The sequence below is a fragment of the Simochromis diagramma genome, unplaced genomic scaffold, assembly GCF_900408965.1.
Source record: "Simochromis diagramma unplaced genomic scaffold, fSimDia1.1 OVJJ01000131.1, whole genome shotgun sequence".
In the NCBI taxonomy this organism is placed as follows: domain Eukaryota; kingdom Metazoa; phylum Chordata; class Actinopteri; order Cichliformes; family Cichlidae; genus Simochromis; species Simochromis diagramma.
In genome coordinates this window covers 8180905-8194488 of record NW_024387200.1, presented here as the reverse complement: position 1 = coordinate 8194488, position 13584 = coordinate 8180905, and the positions used below count along the sequence as shown (strand labels likewise).

The following is a 13584-nucleotide window of genomic DNA, read 5'->3' as shown; positions in this document are numbered from 1 at the left end:
GCAAGTATTTCTTTTTTTTTTGTTTGTTTATTAAGGAGGTTTTAATGAAAGTACCAAAAGAAACTGCGTGTAAACAAGCCACCAAGGACATCCTCAATGTTGTGATGTCACAATGATCACTGTCCTCCTTTAATATGTTGTTTCAATAGACTAAGTAAGTAACACTGAAAATTTTAATATGCCGGAACTATTTTATAGAAAAGTGATTTTGAACCTAAAACTATCACAACATTGAAATGAAGCAGGAGTTTAAACGTGTTGCACTTTTATTGCTTCAAAAAAGATAACAAGAAGCAGTTATCAATGAAAAGTGGCATTTGCATTTAAAAAGAAACAAGTGTTACTTTCTTATCTCTCTATGTTGTGAGTTCAGTCTCTTTTATAGAAACTCCTAATGACTCATGAGTCTATAATAACACTTAGTCAGGTCTCACCAAAAGCTCGACAGTAAAGTTTAAAGCTGCTGCGATGTTTTCTGATCAATACCTGGCCATAACTCAAATCACACGTCAAGTGCCATTACTGTATACACTGCACACACTCCGCCAAAGTACACCAGTGCGCACGCGCGCGCGCACACACACACACACACGTGTACATTTTCATGAGCTTAGACAGTGTTTTTGATCAATACCTGGCTATAGATCAAACATCTTTTTCAGTTTATGGCTAACCTTTCCCAAGGCTCATTTCAAATGCACACAGAATAACTCATGTCTTACTCGAGAATGCTGCTTTGACGGCGTCTATGAAATTGATAAGTGCTCTTAAATGTAAAATGACAGTTTAAGAACCTTGTTTTCAAACTGCGGCACAGTCGGAATGTCCCATAAAAAACAAAGCACTTTTATTCAAGAGGTAACTTCATAGTCAGCGTAAGAGCCAGAAATACACAATAGACCAAATTTTGTGCAGCTAAAGAGCCATGTGAGAGTTTGTCTTTGAAGGATAATTTGCTCAAATCTAACAAGGAGAACTATAAAAGGTGTGCTGGGAAATCATTTTCCCTCATATTATATGTAGAACAAAGGAAATAGATATGTTTGTGTCATCATAAATGTTTCATCTACCTGAATATTACTGATCTGCCCGAATGTTACAGGAACGTGCTGACAACTGCAATGGGATTGTAGTTTAGCTTAAATCTAATCAACCGAGAATCTTATTGAGGAAAACTTTTTAAATTAAATCACCATGCAATGAAAAATACCCTTTTGTTCTTCATTATCGAAAATTCTCCCAAAGCAAACAAACAGGCACCTACTATGTGTTTCTGCTCATGTGCTTTTTATTACTTTTTCTAACAAGTGGGGCTGTAGTAGACGATGAGGCTGCTTCTGCCTAAAGATCAGATAGCAGTTTCGACAGAGTCATTTCCTTTGATCCTTTTGTCCATCCTGCACTGACCTCTCCCGTCATTTATTCGATTCGCTTGGCTCATCATCTCCATTCATTCACGTCTCTCAAGTCTTGCTCTCAATCCTTCCTTTCTTTCCCCTCTAATGTTTTCTTTATCCCTCACCTCTCTGATTTCCTCCCTCTGTCTCTCCCCCTCCTCCTGATCCTCTCTCTAAAGGATGTTCCTGTGTTCAGGGTCGCTTTACCTCTTTAGTAGCCGTGTTGACCTTTAGCTTCTTTACGACTAGGGTCAACGCCTGTCGCCATGGTGTTTAACATCCCCGTGGGAGGCCATCTGCGTGCATGGGTACAGTGTGCAATTCAAACGTACAAATTATTTATAATGTCAGAGTCATGTGAAGTTGAACCTTTACGTTGCCTTTCATCTTCCGCAAGGGTTACGAGCAAAGACAAACAGCAGCGTGTGACAAAGCCTCCCCGCTGTTTGCATCGTTTTCCTTCCTCCCTCCCTCAAAGTTTTTGTCTTTCCTCATCTCCCACCTCCTTCCTTGCTGTATAAACATATTTGATTGCTAACTTCTATGTGACTTTCAACTGAAAGCTATTGAGTTACACGACCACAACAGAAACACGTCCCACAATGAGAATTATCCTCCGTCATGATGGTCGTAACCTGTGACTGTGAACCGATGAAACGAGGAACTCAGTGGAAGCGAAACACCAACAAGACATTTTCGGGTATTCACGTTTTTGTCTTTAACAGTCTCAGTTTCATCAAGTGAACATGTGGTAGTATGTATGTCACGAAATGTGGGCTTGCATTGTATGTGACAGCAATAGTAGTTACTCAGTTTTAAACAGTGCAGCTGGCTGCAGCAGTTGCTTAACACCCCAATTTTTAAAAATAGAACTAAAAAATAGAACTAAACATTTTTTAATCTCTTTTTATTTTTCTACATAAGTACGTGATTTTGTAGCGATGTGTGTCTGCACACTACTTTGTTCTCTGTGTGTGGACCTGGCTTTCAGAGTGTATGCATGAGTTTCCACAGGGAGAGGGTGAGCTTAGGGAGGCCAAACACTCAATGGGCAAATGATACAAGTCCTGCACTCCCCCTCCATAAATTACCAGCTCATTACAGTAATGCAGCCCATTTAGCATAGAAAGAGGGGGAGGGTGGGTGGGGGGAAGAGATAGATATAAGGATTGCAGAAAAAAGTGGTGGGTAGCAAGATGCATAAGGGGTGGAACCATTGAAGCATAAATGTCAAGGGGGAGGACAGGGAAGAGGGGGGGTGCACAACAGGAAATTAAGGAAGGAAAAAAATCAGAGGAGGAGAGGGTGAGGGAGGAAAAACAGGAGCAGAGGAGGAGGAAGAGTTTGCTGGGATGTGTTTAAGGAGCTTTTCAATCTCAACAGAAGTGCTTTTCATTAGGTTAAAACCTATCATCTATGCTACTGCAGGGAAAAAACAATGGGGAAATAGTAATATAGATAGTGGCTACAGTAGGAGACACTGATATAGACCCAGGCAGAGCGAGCGAGTTGAGCAGAGAGAGAGAGAGGAGAACTAGAGAGAGAGAAAGCAAGAATGGGATGAGATGTAACAGTTGTAATTGAATAGTGAACTAGAGAGGGTCTGAGTGCAAGCACTGATTAATACAATTCAAATTGATTGTCTCCTAGTAGCTGTGAGAACATCTCATTCTGACTTTCATATTTGAATGTTCAGCATGTTCTCTGTGTGAGCGTGCGCATGTTCGTGTGGCTGCAGTGTGTAGCTACCCCTGCGAACAGACCTGTGCCTAGGGGTAAGGAGACAGAGAGTGCCCTCTAGTGCTTACTGTTTCTTTTACCCCGGCTTAATACAATGATCGTTAGTGTTCCTGTTTATGCTCCTTTTCCATCTTTACCACTGTCCTTTATATGACTCCCTGAGGTCATCTGTACACAGCGGCCCTCTGTTAGTTACAATCTAATATTAAGAAATGGCTTGTTCTATACTTTTTACTAGTTTATCACAAAAATCTTCTCCAGATGTCAAAACAATCCCTGTTCTTAGCCATGTTTGTACTGTTACTAAATCTATTACAGCCTATCAGTGCAAACAGTGTGGAATGCTTTGCTTCATTGTCATATTGTCATTTTATCAATAGCAAGAGCAGCAGTTAATTTTCAGGGTTCATTGATATTACAAGAAACACAAAAAAACATAAAGAGTGGTTAATAATTTCATCACATCAAGCATTCAGTCAACTTTTTCCGAGCCTTATCTCTTTATTTCTTTACATTAATTACAAAACCTGCTGCAGATGACCCACTACACAATCATATAGATGAGAGGGAAGATGGCAGAGTTCCATTTGCACCTTAGGAGGGAGAAGGATTTATCGTTGGGGTGTGAAACAATCATTCAATTTAGCGAGTAAGGCCCTGCGTTTAATTAGCAATAGCTTGTGTCTCACAGCCTCTGAGCCAGAAAATCCAGTCAGCAGTGTACATGCAGGAAGCTCATACTTTTCTTCTAAGATCTCGACAATTAACTGCTCTTCTAGTGCTTTCCAAGTGTGGGCAGCCGTTTAGACATCTGTCTGCATCGGATTCTTCAGAAAGGGTAACAACTCTGCCTCGTAGGTAATGTTCTCAAAATTCCACTAGAAAGAAGGAAGCTTAGTAGAAAGGGAGGAAGGAGTGGAGAAAGTGTATTTAAGAGAAGCAATCTGAAGTTTCCTCTGTACCTCTGGCTGGCATGATCAGTCTCTTGTCTGTTTTTCCCACAATATGATATAAATTATATAACACAAACCTCTGGGTACACTGCATTAATACAAGTAGAAACTATTATTTTAAACTGCATTGTTTACTTTGGTGTCATATTGGAAATATAAACCGTGCTGATCGTGGTGAGCGACCTGGAAGCTGTCTGATAAAACAGCTACTCGCCTCAAGGTGAGTTACGGCCAGATCGGTGCACTCTATCTTTGGGCATTTGATTTCAGTGGTACAGCCTGCAGAGGTCCTGGCATGATCATGAGCCTTACCTGATTTATTTTTAAAGTAAAGATTTAAAAATATGTCAAGGCCAAAAAGGAATAAACAAAACAAGGTGTGTGTTGACTTCAAATCTTGGGTAGATGTCCAAGTTTTAAAGTGTACAGCTGCATTATAAAGAGAGACTGATCTACTAACTTGAACTCTGACATCTGTACTATTCATCCCCCTTTTTTTGATCCTCTTTATGTAAATATTTTCTTATATATGTTAGTAAATGTCAAACTAACCCAGAGCACTTGGACACGTTTTGGTTTATTTTCCTTTTTGTGCACACATGCAAACATGCCTCTCATTATTATTTTGTAAGAAAAGATGCATTTTTCCTATTCACAATGCAACAAAGAAACTGGGGAGTGGGAAATGGGCAATTACTGTATTTTTCATTTCAGACTAAAGGTACGGACAAAACAGTCTGCTGTGTTGGACAACTGCACTCTGTTTTTCCAACAGGCCTGCTCATTTTCAAAATACAGTATGCACTTAATGTCCTTCTGCTCTTTTAGAATCTTAAAGTCGTTTCAGCGACACCACAATTATGCTCAACAATTATCCTAACAGTTACCATGGTAAATGACCCAGAGTTGAACTTATTCTCTGTCTGCATCAGAAAACCAAGCACTTCCCTCGTCTCACTTTTAAGAAACTCACTTTTTTACCAAATCAACACTAGTACAAACACAGTGTGTGTGTATGCATGTGTGTTTGCCAGAAATAAAGTGGGGGAAAAAGTAAAAGCAAGCTACTCTTAAATTGCAAATCATCAACAAAGCGAACGGTTTAAAAATACAAAAGTATTTTAAGTACAGCAAAAAAAAAGCAGCCCTATAACCTTTTTGTTTTTTTTAATTCATATCAGCCTTTGTCTACAGCCTACTCTGCAATAAACAAAGCAAAACGTCTACCAAATACATCCATGGAAACTGATGATCTAAACTCCAAACATTTGGTAAAAAAACAAAAACCGTCAAGAATAAAATATTAGATTTATTGAAAACGTCTTACTGTGTTTAAGCCCCTAAACCCACAGAACCCCTATCCTCTAATTAAGGCATCTTGACTCTTGATTGTCCTCCAGCTCAAGAAAAAATAAAGCTTTGCTAATGTAGTCAGTAATGCTGGATGGACTGCTTTTCAGTAGAACATAATGGGCAATTATCCTGCATGTGCACTAATGGCCACATTAACTGGCTGCAGAATGGGGGCGGATTATTTAGTAAACCAATGTTTTCAACCCATCTAGAGTTGCGCCGCACATGCGTAGGCCGTCTGGAGAATTGGAACGCTGCAGCCTGGTCAGGTGAGGTTGAATCATTCATCAAACCAGAGCGACAGCCATTTAAAAGACCAACATCTGCTTGCATTTTGCAGCATCGTGTCGCAGAGCGTCTACTTGCAGGGAAGAAGGCAGGTTTTGCACTTCTGCAACATGCTGAAATCTTCTGCAAAATTTACAGCCAGCTTTTATGCACTTTCGTAAAGTATTCGACATAATGTTACTTTTAATATATTTACAATCATGATAACAAGTAGTTATGGAAATAATTAAGTAAGGTTATGAAGTGAGGACAGGTTTTTTAGGGCAGACTTAACTAAGCTCAAATCTTTGTAAAAAAGATTGTACATGCATGTACAGAGTTAGTTTTAGTCATAGCAAATGGTAAATAGAACGGCTCTCTAGGCACTTCCTCTTTTCCTCTTCATTTTCTCAGGTTGAGGCAGAGGGACTGCCTTCCTCCAGCCTGCCTCTGAAGTAGAGTTCCTAAGTTTATAACACTGTAACATCTTAATTTTACAATTTTAAGTGCCTGGGATAACTCCGGTTGAAAACTGTCACTGCATGAATAAAAATGAACTGAACACATCTTTTTTACCTTAGTGCTTTAAAAAAAACCCTGCTGCACATGGTCACTCCACATTAGCAGTGAAGCTGCTGCGCAAGGTTTTCACCTGCCATGTAGAGCTGCTTAGATTTCAGCGTCTTGCCTAAAGATACGTTGATATGATCCTAGGAGACGCGCAGGACTGAACACCCAACCTTGACATTAGCGGACAACCAGTTCTACCACCCTAGCAATAACATCCCAACATAACCTGGACCACTATGCTTGACTACTGGTTATGTGAATACTGTTTAGAGTATAAGAACTTAAAATGCTAATAAGAAAAAGCCAGAGAATCCCTCTGACTAAGCACTTGATGATGGTGTGGATGGAAAAACTCCTGAGGTGCAATTGTAAAAAAGAAGTTTGGGAAGCCTTTGGATTTCTGAACTGATTACTAAATGTGGTCTGATCTTCAGTTAAGTTAAGTTCATGCCTTCATTATAATCACTAACATCCAGTTTTTCCTCACTTGATATGAATGAATTGGACACTCTTGGAGCCTCGGACTGCTTGGCATTCGTTCTGTAATTTAGCATTAGGCCGCTGCCTTTCTACTAAATATCACCCCCTTCGGTGACGCCTTTGCAGTTATAAAACTTGTAAAATGAGCACAAGCTGTCTGCACTGCTGCTTTAGGCTGTGTCGATTTTAAAGCTCCCTGCAGGAAAAATTGTGACTTGTGATACTAGCCTATATACACTGACTAAGCAAGATTGATTTTATATTGAGCAAGATTGTTTCCAATGAACTTTTTTTTCGTGTGTGTGTAAATCTGGGTTTAGATAAGTGGCACCTCATTTAATAGTGGATGTTAGCACTTTATACGGCTTCACAAAGCTAGGAAAATCAGAGGTCAGCAGAAGATATAAGAAGTCTAAATATAACCATTACTTATTCATCTCATTAGCTCTCATTCCCCGTGTTGTTTGTGTAAACAGACTCTCATATCTGCTCACGTGTAAACATAAACACAAGCCAGAAGCCAGTTCACATACACACCTAATGTAGAACCTGTTCGCCCTCAGCATCTCCCTTCACAATCACCTCCACAGCAATTAATCAAAGCTTGTTCTTTTTCTTCCACAAGTTTAGCCTGTCACACGTACCTCTCACTCTTTCATCATCCCTTGCTTCTAAAAAAGCCACGTGGCAAACAATATGAGACCTGTGGGGGCGGCGATATGACACAGCACCGACAGAGAGTAGCGACCTTGGTTTAAATCATACTGGCATGCAGATTTATCACTGTTTAACTTGTCCAAAGTGTCTCCTCTAGTTGGTGTAGATCTGACTGTGTGAGCTGGTTGGCTTTCCTTTGGGAGAGCCCCAAGTCCCAGCCAAGCTGAGCTCAGTTCTGTTCGGCTTAGTTTAGCATGCAGCCACTACAATATCATACCATCAACTTTGCTACAAAACACAGACGGAGACCGACTTCAGTTCACAAGAGATCACTTCCATTGTCAACAAAGGTACAGAAAAGAGCAGGCTTTTGCGGTTAGTCTTTTAAACAGATGTAAAAAAAAAAATTTGATACTAGACATTCAATCCATTAATGATTTTACAAGTCTTCAGTAGCTAAAAATATGTAAAGAAAATGAAATTCAGAGCTACTTTTCATCCACATAAACACAAACCTGTGGAGATTACACAAAGACAGCCTGTTAAATGTAGTTTGAGGGTCATAGAAGCCACAAAGTTTTATTTATATTCATCCTGTCAATTGCAACTTGGAAGTAATGTTATCTTTACAAGGCGAAAGGGCTAAATTGTTTTATTATATCTTTTGTTGTATGTACTTATTTCAATCCTGTCCTTTACCCTTATTTTACTGTATGCTGATTTTATGACAGGAGGCCTTCTAGCTTTCCTTTTTTAGTCCTTTCAGCTAAATCAATATTGTGGTGGAGGTCAATTATTATGTCTTTCGGCACACTGTATATATGACTATACAGTATAAGGCACCGCCTACAATGCATTTGTTTCCAGCTGAAAAGATTTCCAGACACCAGTGTTGTTACTCCCCTGACAATTATGCATAATTCATCAAGAATGCAGAACACAAAGACGCACACATTACTGTACATGTGTCACGCCTACACAGATATATGGGCCACAGTGCTACAGTTTCAATGTGCTTGATGGATTTGATGGCCAAGTGGATTACGTAGGTTAAAAATCTAAGAGACGTGTAGAATGAATGCGATGAGAAAAAGGCAGAAAGAAATAATAAATAAAAGTGATGAGGGACAAAAGGCAGAAAGAAATAATAAATAAAAGTGATGAGGGACAAAAGGCAGAAGTCAAACCAAGTTAGAATTAGAATTTAGATGTTGTGCATATGATTGACAGAGTAAAAAAAAAAAAAATTGATCAAGTGCAATAAATAAATAAATTCATTATTAATTGTGTTTTGGGATTTATTTATTTATTTATTTATTTATTTATTTTGGGGGGGGGGGGGGGGGGGGGGGGGGGGTTGTGATGAACCATTTATGTTTTTTCACCAAATAAATAAATTCTGAAAGTCCCAAATCAAAGCGGAGGCATGCATAATTCTATCTGCTATAATCAAGATCGTGTCTGACATACTGTAAGTGACGGATGGATAAACAAGCAACCAGATGGGGACCAATTCACAGTCCAAGACAGAAATGGCTAGGAAAAAAAATGCACAGGCACAATGAACCTTACAGCAGTGAGTGAGTGAGCAATTCAGAGATGAAAAGCAGTCATGAAAGGAGGAGAGAAAAGGTAAGCAGTCCTGCTGCATGAGGCGACAGGGGGTCTGCTTTTAGATGGATGGGTCCCAGCTATTGATAAGGTCAGACCTCATTTGCGCCAGACCTTTTACATTTTGCGAAATGTTGGCCTAGCCATTGGACTGTCAGGAGCAATTCGTCCCTGTGAAAAATGGACTGGCTCATTGAAAACTGTGACTCCATCGTAAAAGCATGAGGCCCTGGCGCTGTGCTGCTACTGTAACTCTTCTTATATAAAAGCTTCTCAGCCCTATTTGAAATCTCAACCATGCTGCTGTCTATAGTCAGGCTTACTTGGGTTATTTCTGCCACTCTCCACATCATTGCAATTGAAAACTATTGTCTCTATGTCAGGATTTTTAACCCCCATTTCCCCCAACATCACAGGTTGTCATTCTAGCATTTATCTCCAAAAACCCCATTCTGAAGTGCAACCCACAGACACTTCTACAGCTCGTCTCCACTATCTTCTGCTGTTCTCCTATTCTCAGATTACAGCAGGCACAATGAAAGTACACAACATAAAAGAATAAAGAAGAAAAGGCCTTTTAAAATGTGAAAAAATAATCCACAGGGCTATTTTAATTAACCTGACAAACTGTCAGGCTTAACAGCAAGCACGAGTCATGGTGCCTGTGGACTATATCACAGCCAAGGTCAAAGAAGGAAGGACTGATCTGATGTGTAGCTGTGTGTGAGCACATTCATGTGGGCACTGTGTGTGTAACACAGTGAGAGGCCTGTCTCATATGAGATCTCTCTCGTAATGAGAGCAACGGTAGCATATTAACCCAGACAGGGCAAAAGTACAAGAGGTATAAAAACGAGCAATCAGAGAAGTGGGATGTTTGGTCAGAGAGATGGCATCGGCCATCAGTTAAACTTTTTGACCCCAAGAATTGGACACGACAGGAAGGTTAAAACCCTTGACAAACTGTTGTGTTTCCATGTCCTCTTTTCTTTAAATATAATGCATTTTACAATTCAGACCCATGTAATCCTCAAATCTCACATTCATCACTCTGCTTGCAGGCTTTCCACTTATTTACCTTACAAAGCAAGAATGAAAATTAGACTTTACTTCCACGCAAATTTGCAATCTGTTTCTTTCATGAAGCTTGGTGGCCTATATGACAAACCTATGGCTAAGAGGTAATTCATTTAACTTTCGGGTGGAGCATTCAGGATCCATTAATTTATGGAGTAGATGCTTAAACCAGGGTAAAGCACATTTCCTAGATTGTCCAGCACACACTTCAGATGAGCTTGGCATCTAATTTGTTGGGGGGAAAAAACAAAAAAACAACAGCCGATCCATGTCAGCTTTTAATGTAAAATACAACCCCTTTTGATTAAATTGGACTTTGTGCATCACAAACAAGCCCATATATCAAAAAGTAGGAATTCACTTTATTTCATCTGTTCATCATTAAAGTACATAAAAAGCTGACCCTCCTACTCCTTTGGACAAGGACATATAACTTCAGTCCAAGAGGACTGTAACTCCCTACACTAAGACACCAACCTGGCAAATCTCCAAGGCACAGTTAAAGCAGCTTCCATAAAATAATGCTACCATCAGTGATTCAGATATGCAATCCAATTGCATCTCATCAGCCCGCTGGTCACTTCCATAAAAGAGTGCTGTCGGCACCACTGCGTAAGCTCAGAGTTTATTCAACAGCATTTCTTAGATGTTTCTTAGGGGTTTAACAAACAACAGATCGACTGGCATTCACATGGGAAAATCCACATTGCAGTGTACTGAGCATCCGCCACTAACAAGGTGAGTAAGAGGTTGGCCTGGTTTAGACTTGTGGACGTTTCAACCATATCCGTCTTAATCAAAACTACAGATGTTCTTTCAGCTCTAATATGCCTATTTATAAAATATGCAGCTGCAGCAGCAACACAGAGCTGTAACAGTAGACTGTCATAGATCAAAGTAGCTACAGTCAACAGAGGTAATGAGCAGGTCGCATGTTAAAAAACACAAAGTACTGTAATGAGTGAGTTCTACAAAACAGATGAAAATGCTAAGGGCATCTGGCCTATCTTTGATGCCATATAGATACCATATAGGTATCTTGCCAGGCAGAAGAATTTAAGTCCTCTAATGCCATCCACCATAGGCAGCAGGCAGCTAGCGTGACCGAGGCTAACACAGACCTCAGGGTAATTGACATAACAGGCCAGATTGGTGTGTCTGGATAACCTGGCTTCCTCGTGTTTACATTGGAACTCACTCACCATTAGTCATTGGGGTGCACACAGAAACCATATCATGCAAGACAGCATTGTCATGGATCCCTGCAAACAAAATATATACATGTATATTTCTTGATGTGTTGTCAAAATCTCATTCCTGAAAAGAACAGGACACAACATAAAGCCTCTGTGTTTCACATTCATCTTATTAAACAAAGCACAGCTTGTTTGCTTTACTTAGCTGGAGCAAAGTAGAGGCAAAAAGGTAGAAACTGCAAGTAAAAATAAAAAGTACCTGGTTGGCTAGGAAAAAAGAAAGAGGCCTTATCATACAACGGGCAGGCGTACCCCCCTCTGGTTTTAAGAGTTTGCGTCAGCTCTACCTTTTAGCATGCTCACTGTGAAGGAAACTGTATTAAAAATGCAAACAAGAGTGATGTAAAGAAAAGTTTCCAGAGAAACTGCTGGTATACAAGTAACCACATACTGGCAACATGCAGCGTTAATAATGCAATATAATGGAGAAGCCAGTCATGGAATATAATATAGCACTGTCAGCTTCTGTCAAAGATCACTTTCGTGAATAAAAAGGCAAAATTACAAATTACTGGTCTTGAACATTCTTATGCAGCTGTAGCTAAGTTTAAAAAGTAAATGATATATTCCCATTCAAGGTTAAAATTGTTCTCAAACAAATTTAGAAACTATAGGAAAGTTGCCTGAGGACACAAAAAAGCAGTAAGAAAGAGTTTTAGCAAAATAAAAAAATCCCTCTTTGCCTTTTGCACTATTTCCTGCAGCTATGGTATAAAGATGCAGTGCACGTATGAGATCTCTGATTCTGACCATGACAACAATATATTGTCTTTGCACGCATCTTCCTTTCCAGGCTAATAGCCTGCTAGCTCTAGCTTAGGTGGCTGGCCGACCCTGACTGCTGCCATATCAAGCAGAGACCTCTGAGCTGAAATCAATAGCAGGTCTGTGGATAGAGCCTGTTTGTCACCACGTCCCTGGTCTGTCAGTCACCACACCCTATGTCCTTCATCTGCTGCATTCACGTAACCTGGCCGAGGGGCTGTCCATGAAAGAGCCCTTGGAAAATCAAAATGTCAAATAATTTTCGATTAGAATGCCGTTAATTGCATGAGCTCAAATATTTGTGCAGGCAGGTCATAAGGCCTGTGGCTGTACTACACAGAATGGAAGAAACTTTAATTTGCTGTCTATGTTCCATCTATAACAATTGTTAATTATGCTTAAATCATTGTATTCATTACAAATAGATGTTTTCTCAACCAGTGGATTATTAATTATACAAAGCAAAAATACAATATATTGCATCCAAATCATTGGATTCAGGTGTTCTGATCACTTCCATTGCAACAGGTGTATAAAATCAAGCACCCAGGCATGTGCACTGCTTCTGCAATAATTTGTGAAATAATGGGTCGCTCTCAGGAGCTCCATGAATTTTCATAAATGGTCCATTCATGAAATTTCCTTGCCACTGAATATTTCTCAGTCAACTATTAGTGGTATTATAACGAAGTGGAAGCAACTGGGAACAACAGCAACTCAACCATGAAGTGATAGGTCAGATAAAATAACAGAGTAGGGTCAGCAGAGTGTGTACTGAGGTCGCCAACTTTCTGCAGGGTGAACCTCTACAGACCTCTAAAGTTCATGTGGCATTCTGAGTAGCTCAAGAGTCTGGGTTTGGCAGTTTCCAGAAGACAGGTACTTGTCTGACTATACTGTGGCAAGTGTAAAGTTAATTGGAGGGGAGATTATGGTGTGGGGTTGTTTTCAGGAGTTGGGCTCGACCCCTTAGTTCCAGGGAAAGGAGCTCTTAATGCCTCAGCGTACAAGGACACTTTAACCATTTTCATTCTCCCAACTTTGTGGGTACAGTTTGGGGATGGGCCCTTTCTGTTCCAGCATGACTGCATAACAGGGCACAAAGCAAGGTCCACAAAGACAGAGTTGAGCGAGTTTGGTGTAGGAGAACTTGACTGGCCTGCATAGAGACATGACCTCAACTCAGAAGAATACCTTTGTGATGATTTAGAGAGACTGAAAGCCAGGCCTTCGCTTCCTGTCCATCACTGTCTGACCTTACAAATGCGCTGCAATACACACACTCCTAAACCTCAACCTGCAAAGCCTTCCCAAGAGAGTTGAAGCTGTTATAGTTGTAAGGGTTTGACTGACATAATATTAAACCCATGCATTAAGAATCGGATAGTTCATATGCAAGTGAAGGCAGACAAACAAATACTTTTGGCAGTGCAGTGTACATTGAAATAAATGGTTAAA

The 13584-nt window shown here is 40.0% G+C and overlaps 1 protein-coding gene across 2 annotated transcripts in view; it reads right to left on the bottom strand.

Moving 5' to 3' along the window:
- The window catches only part of fbxl17 (F-box and leucine-rich repeat protein 17), a 229773-nt gene that overhangs the window by 35723 nt on the left and 180466 nt on the right, over nt 1-13584 (bottom strand). The gene's annotated exons all lie outside the window — the stretch shown is intronic.